This window comes from Parus major, chromosome 1A (genome assembly GCF_001522545.3).
Source record: "Parus major isolate Abel chromosome 1A, Parus_major1.1, whole genome shotgun sequence".
Taxonomy (NCBI): Eukaryota; Metazoa; Chordata; class Aves; order Passeriformes; family Paridae; genus Parus; species Parus major.
Window position 1 is genome coordinate 29,133,945 of NC_031773.1, and position 7,013 is coordinate 29,140,957.

General features: G+C 40.5%; 1 long non-coding RNA gene across 1 annotated transcript; it reads left to right on the forward strand.

The window, feature by feature from the left end:
• Positions 1-1,171: 1,171 nt before the first annotated feature.
• LOC107204978 lies at positions 1,172-6,892 on the forward strand. Its single transcript, XR_004497509.1, has 2 exons — positions 1,172-3,148; positions 6,195-6,892. It is a non-coding gene; the product is annotated as an uncharacterized LOC107204978 (long non-coding RNA).
• The last annotated feature ends 121 nt before the right edge of the window (positions 6,893-7,013 follow it).

The following is a 7,013-nucleotide window of genomic DNA, read 5'->3' on the forward strand; positions in this document are numbered from 1 at the left end:
GCTCAGGGATCCCTTCTTCTGCTGCCCCGTCTGCATGCTCTCAGGAGCCCCTCCAAACTTACCCTAGATGCACCTCATGGAAAGTCTTAGAGGTAATGGAGTGGATCCTTTTTCCTATGGAACAAATGAGATGATCCTGCTATGGTTTTGTATAATTTCTCCCAACATTTTAGGTTCTGTGATGTACTTAGCCTCGGTTCCTTACCAGTTCAATGTTGTTTGCAAAACTTCTTTTTCTGGCCAAGACAGTGCTGCCATTTTCCCAGTAAAGGCAAAGACAGAATTTTTGTGCACTTGAATATGATTGCTTCAAGTACTGTTACCTTTCTTACTACTTGTGGCAGCAGTAATTAAAATTTTAATGACTGAAAATTTGTACTTATGGACCACCCCAATTATGTTTTTTTCCTACCTATAAATACCATCAAAAGTTGTTCTTCCTTCTTTCCTTTTTCTTGAAATCAATGACATAAAATATGTCTTCCCCCTATAGAGGGAAGACAGATGCACCTTCTCTCTCCCAGTTCAAAAGTACTTTAGCCTAGGGACTGGCCTGGCATTTTCATCAGCTATAATTGGGAAAACCCTTTTTTTCCCCCATCTAGAATCTATTGTGGAAAATTTGTCATTTTAAAGTCAGATTCATTTCTGCTCCCCCACTTCTGCTGACTGCCTAATACGTCAACAGTCATGTGAAATTATTCTGCATGTAACAGCTCATGGTGGCTTCCTCAAAACATGAGTCAAAGAGTTGGACAGACAGCACACCACTACTCTCTGCATGGTGGCATAGAGCAATAGTGACTGTGTATGATCTGTCTCCATACTCAGCTCTTATTCAATACTTTTGAGGGTGATGTTTTAAGAGACACGAGTGGGTATGGCAGAAAATCCTCATCAGCTTGTTAGTGGTAGTTGTGAGGATTAGTATGTCATTCTTTGCAGGAGCTCAAGAAACTGTTATACTCTTTACACAGGCATGAACAGTAGAGAAACAGCAATATAGATAAAATACACATTTTTCTTGTGCAAATTGTGGGTTACTGAGTGCAGAGCTATTTAACATTGCCAGAAACGTCAGAGACATTTTCTTTCCTCATACAGAATATCAAATGCAAGCAGAAGCAGTTTTGTTGGTTTACGATAGACAGATTAACTCAGAGAACTGGGATCAGTTGATTAGTTTGAGCATCAATTTTACTCATAACCTGTAAGTTAAAGGATATCAGATGGCTGCCTTCAGTGATCCTACATATGATGATAGATGAGCATGTGTTCACTGGAGACAGGACTTCAGCACTTTGAAATAACACTTGTCTTCTGCCATATTACTGCCATTTCCTTCACTGGAAATGCTGTCCCATGGCAGAGCCACTGGAAGGGATGTGTGAGTGCTCATCCAGGGTTTCAGAACATGATCTGCCTGCTGGGTTCAAGTTGCTCTGGCGAGCTCTGGAGAGGATGCCTGGTCACTGCTGGGTGCAGCACTGGGGCAGGTGATCCCGATGTCAAACAAGCAGCTGTGTCTGCCGTCACTAGGTTCACTTCTCTCCCTTCTGGAAAGTCTGACTATTAGAAGTTTATAAGTTTTTGCTAATGCTGAAAACTCTTGTCAGAGATATGTGGCTGCATGCTTTCTCCAGGCAGAAGTGTCGTCAGAATTATCCACAGGCACCAGTCAGGGCAAGTGTCTAGCTGTTTCTGATTCCTTTGACTAAAGGCTGTTGCTGGGTCTAGCATGGAAACATGCCAGTGAGCAATGCCAATTAGGAAAGGGCATTTAACACAAAGAAAGAGATCTAATCAGTGTCCAGTAAACAAAGACATCTTGCCTTGTGTCAACAATGTGTTGGGCACATGGCTACAGCTTCCTCCAATTGTGTGACCTCCATGATATGCAACTTTGTCCAACAATGTTTAGAATAGCCACCCACATAAGCTGGTCTGAAAAATGGCATTGTTTTAGGCTGAGACTCATCAGTGTGATGACAGATGCTGTAAAAGAAAAGGCAAAATACAATTCCTTCTATTGCATAAATTTTAGGATTCTTTTGAATCATTCTTGTTTTTTTTGCTGTTGGGTTTCACCCTGCCTTCCTTCTTTCTGCCTATCAAATGTAAGGATGTAACCATAGACAGATATGACAGAGGGCAACTGTTAAATGTTTTCTTAAAGATGGGACAAAATTTCATCTATTACTACTACTACTACTACCACAGCTTTACACATTTTGTTTCTGACTGGGATTTACCTCGTCAAGCTTAAAATCTATAAGAATTTTGTATGTAATTTAGCAGAATGCTTTCTAAGGACAAGTATGTTAATATTATCGGTAGATCAATGGAAAATAAATCCAAAAGTACAATTTCATATTCAACTCAAGTATCTGTGTGCAGGGTAAATGTAAATATAAGGTGATTTCAACCCACATGTTAGAAATACTGCACATTTGGTTCAGTAAGTCACATGCTCGGCATATCAGATCTTGTGTTCATGCTTTCAATGAAAATCAGAAAACAGTGACACCCCAGAAGAAAGTCAGGGGATTTTGCTGTAATTGATATTTTATACAGAGGTGACAGACTCTATGAATAAACCACATGCTTAGTGTATGCATAATTGTTTTCCATTATAAATTAATACATGGGGATCCTTAAAACAGAAGCAGGAAAATTATTTCAGGAATAAGCAGAATATATTCCTTCCTCTTTTGGTTGCCCCTTGTCTTTGGGTGCATGTGAATTTTTCTGCTTCTTTTATTGGAGCAACTTCATGCCAGCCATTGATAGATATATGTCACATCAAGTCTGCATACTTTAGCAGAGATTATCTAACTCTTCAAGACAAACATTTAACTCCATATTTCCTAACTGATGTGCATTGTAATAGGAAGATGATGTATTGTGATTATGAATACTTTTGTTTTCCTTAGTTCTGGAGGGTTTCAGTCAGAAGTTGGATTTCTCACAAACTATTTCCCATCACTTGTTTCAGCCCCAAGTGACCAGTAATTCCTTCAATATATGGTGTGTTGACCGCCTCCATCTCATGGGATTGTGTCTGCTCTCTCACTGGCAAGCTGAAACTTTTCATGAAGACTTTAATAAATCCCTTGGGGGTTGGACCTTTCTGCAAATATATATCTGTGTAAGTGTTGCCATAGCAATGTGTGTTTGTCTATTATTATCTGTCACAGCTTGCAAGTCTCCCCAAAGCAGCAGCAATCATTCTGATGAATTCATTTGCACATCGGTGCTTTTCAGGTCATCTCCTTGCATGAGAATTATCATGAACAAAGCATTTATGTGTTCAGGAATGAGAAAAGTGAAACACAGGGGTGATACTTAATCAGATGTTGTAGAAAAGTTAATATTTCCCTACTTCCTCACCTTCTGCACTCCAACTGAAGGAGAGAGGTTTTATATCTCTGTTCTGAAGTGGGCAAAAAAGTTGCCTTTATTACTGGCTGCTGATTAAAGAACAGAAAATGCTGTGCCTGGCCCCATGGTGCCAGAAGACAATGCTCAGAAAGCCTTGCAGGTCCTCTGCTCCTGGGATTTACAGTTTATTGCTAGTACCCATACATTGGCTTAGCTCATATTATTCAGTGATGGTGAGGCATATGGTTAATAGAAACATGGAATTGAAAAGAAACTTCCTTTGTCAGGGAAGTAGTCCAGCTTGACTGTAGGAGACACTTCTAATTCTTATTCTAGTGATTTGCTTCATGGTATTTGCAGTGGAAACAAATCAAAATATACTATCAGGCTGTACTAAGTATTGCAAAAAGCTTTTTCACATGTGCACACAGCTGTGAAGTCTTTTTCTGATTTGGCATTGAATCTGGAAGATGCAGGATCCAGTTAAGTTAAAGGATATCAGACTTCCCCCTGCTGCATAAATAACCTACCCCTGGTCGTGGCTGTGCTTCAGAGTGAGGTGGTGTTAACTGCATGCTCCCAGTTTCTGAAGTTAAGGGTCGATGCCTTTTGCTGCTGGTGGCACAGTTTCTATGGGAGAGAAATGGTTTCAGTCCCATCCAGAGAATAATGGTGATATACATACATTTTTATTTTACTGAAATACTGAACTTGTCCTTGTCTTTCTTTTGTACCTGAAGCCAGATAGAATACTCCCATTTAAGCAAAATACATGTTCATGTCTTTGGCCGTGTATATGACTGTGTGTAGGAAAATGAGTCATCCCAGACGAGGTTGCCTGAGTCAGCCTGCTGGGAGTATGCTAGTCTGAATGCAATTCAATGTACTTCACATAGCACTATGAGGTCTTGGGCATTGGAGACAATTTCAGGGAAACTTGTCTTCTGAGTAATCTTATCTTTGATTTCCCAATAGCTTCTAAGAGCACAGCTGCTTTAATTGCCAACTGTTTCAGCCACAAATTGTGCGAAAGTTTGCCCAGCTTGCTATAGGGAGGTTAGGAAGAGTATTCAATGTATTGCAGACTCCTGATTGGCAATAGCAGGAACAGACACATTTCCTGCAACAGCCTGGGGTTTGGCATCCAATTTTCTGGAGAAAATAATGAAGAAATAATTTTCTGTTCAGCTTATATCTGCCCAGTCACTTACCAGTGTAAAAGCAGGGGTAATTCATATGTTTGTTTTCTTTGAGGCTGGGTTGTAAAAAGGGCTAATTGCCTTTTTGCAGAAAGTTTATAAGAAGAACTTTAGAGTGCAAAAGAATTATTCAGAGCAAAAAGGGTGAATAAAGACTGCTCAGGCACCATCAGAAGATTTATATCAGTTCATTGCAAGTTCTAGATAGATGTAAGTTATATCACTCTGTAGCTGAAGGAGGGAAACAGGTGGCTCCTAACCCCTGAATCAGGGCTTTGAGAACGTAAGTAGGGCACCTATTTCTGTCCACTAGTGATATATTAGGCTGAAGTGCCTCTGAATGCTGAGGAGGTGTTACAAGCCAAGGGGAGACCATCAAGTGAAACAGTAAATAAGGTGAGGTATATGAAAAGGTGCCTGCCTCAGCAGCTGCTTTTTCCTGGGGAAGTTCAAGAATGTTTTGTGCCAAAGCATTTAACTTTGCTTAGGATAGACCTAGACAAAGGTGGGGAATCAAAGAAGAAATGTCAATCCTTATATGAGCACTTGTATTAACTCGTGCATGTGGAGTTTGGTAGGTTAGTCTGACTCTGTGGAAACTGGCTCATTTGCTTGAGCTGCTTGTGAAAAAGCTAAACTCAGCCATCTTTAAAAGAAAGGGTGGGAAGAGCTGGATTGTCTGAGGCAGAAGAGACAAAGGTTTCACATAGGTCAGAGAGTGAAAAGGAGGGTGATGCTGATGGCACACAGTCTTTGCTTCCTGCTATCTGCAAGCTTCCCCCTGAGAGGAGGTACAGATCCTCCTTTTGGGAATAAACAGGTAATAATTTATGTGTAGGCAATCTGGTACTGAGGATAGGATAACTTTCCCAAGCCTCAAAATAAATGAGCCAGAAGAGGTGCGTGCTACATGTAAAGCTGAATGAATGCTGTGGACACTTTCCATTTGAGTGTGTGGAACTGTGAAACATCCACTTCAAAGTGTCCTGGAGAGCTGCAGCCAAGGAAGCATCCTTTCATGTTTAGTTTTGCTTCTGCTGGGAGATAAACACCTTCTGTTTCACTGTTAGTAACAGCATAAGGTCGTCTTCCCATTTTATGTAGCAAAATTAGGACATCATCTTGATTTCCAGTTATTTATCATTATGTGATGCTTTGGGTTTGGAACTTGGTTCAAGTGGTGGGCAAGGGGATTAGGCTCCGCAGGACATAACTCCTGTCAGTGCTAGTGCTCTGCCAATGAAGGCAGAAGCTCTGCAGCACTGTGAATGCCCCCAGCACTTCTTTGTCCAGAGCGAACTGAGGTATCTGTGATGTGTCCTGCATAGCTGGAAACAATATCCCTTACGCACTGTAAAGGTTGTAAGCCAGTTAGCAAATCCAGTTTTTTTCTTTGACTTAATTAAATGTTAGAAATGAACAGCTGGAGTCAATGTTGTTGGCTTCAAACACTAGTTTAACACTATCTAATCCAGGGGTGGGATAGGAGGCTACCTGAGACCCATTTCAGCTTCATATATCTCATACTCTTAAGAAAACAGTTTTTATCACCCAGATTCAGTACAAGATTTTAAGATTAAATTAACTAAAACTATGCCTTTTCTTTTCCCCCAGGGTGGTACTAGAAAACACAGTATGCCATGGAAATATTGAGAGTCTTGCCATTACAGCACCAAGGCTGAGCTCCACAGAAGGAAGCTCTGCCCTGAACTTACCCTGGACCCACAGCCAAAGCACTGGAGCTGTCCCTGCTGGGTGTGAGTGGGTTGGCACTTGCCCTTTGCCAGGAGAGGTGGGGGCCAAGAACTTCAAGCTCCCCTGGAGCCCACAGCACTTTGCCAGGCAGATTAATGGAAAACAGATGAGGCTCTGCCAGAATTTTGTTGCAATTGCACAATTTCAGTAAAACTTCCATTGAAATTTGAAGTCAAATGAATGGAAATATTCCATCTATAGCACCACTTAGACCTCTTAGTGAGTAATTGCTGATTAGTTTCATTTACTATTATGTCAGCCATTGAGAACCAACAGGGTTTAATGAAAATGAACGACAGACCCAGCTGCTCTGACTTACCTAGGCCTGCTGCCCTTATTTAAGATAGATGTTATTGAATGGAGTTTTTGATTATTTATGGACTAGAGATGGTTTTGCCCTCCAATGGATGTTCCATTTTCTGCCCCTTACTAAATCCAGAGCTGAAATATTAATTACTTCTGTTTTTGTTTTTTTCCTATATCACTTCTGGCATTCTTGATGCATACATTTAATGACACACATCTATGGCCACTAAAATTGCTAATATTTTCATTGATTTATTTTTGTCCTTGAAGACATAACCTTTTACTTTTCTTTAACTCCCCTCATTCATTTACTACAACTGTAATTGTTAAATTAAAACAGCCTCCTGATACAAGAAAATTATACATCAAGCA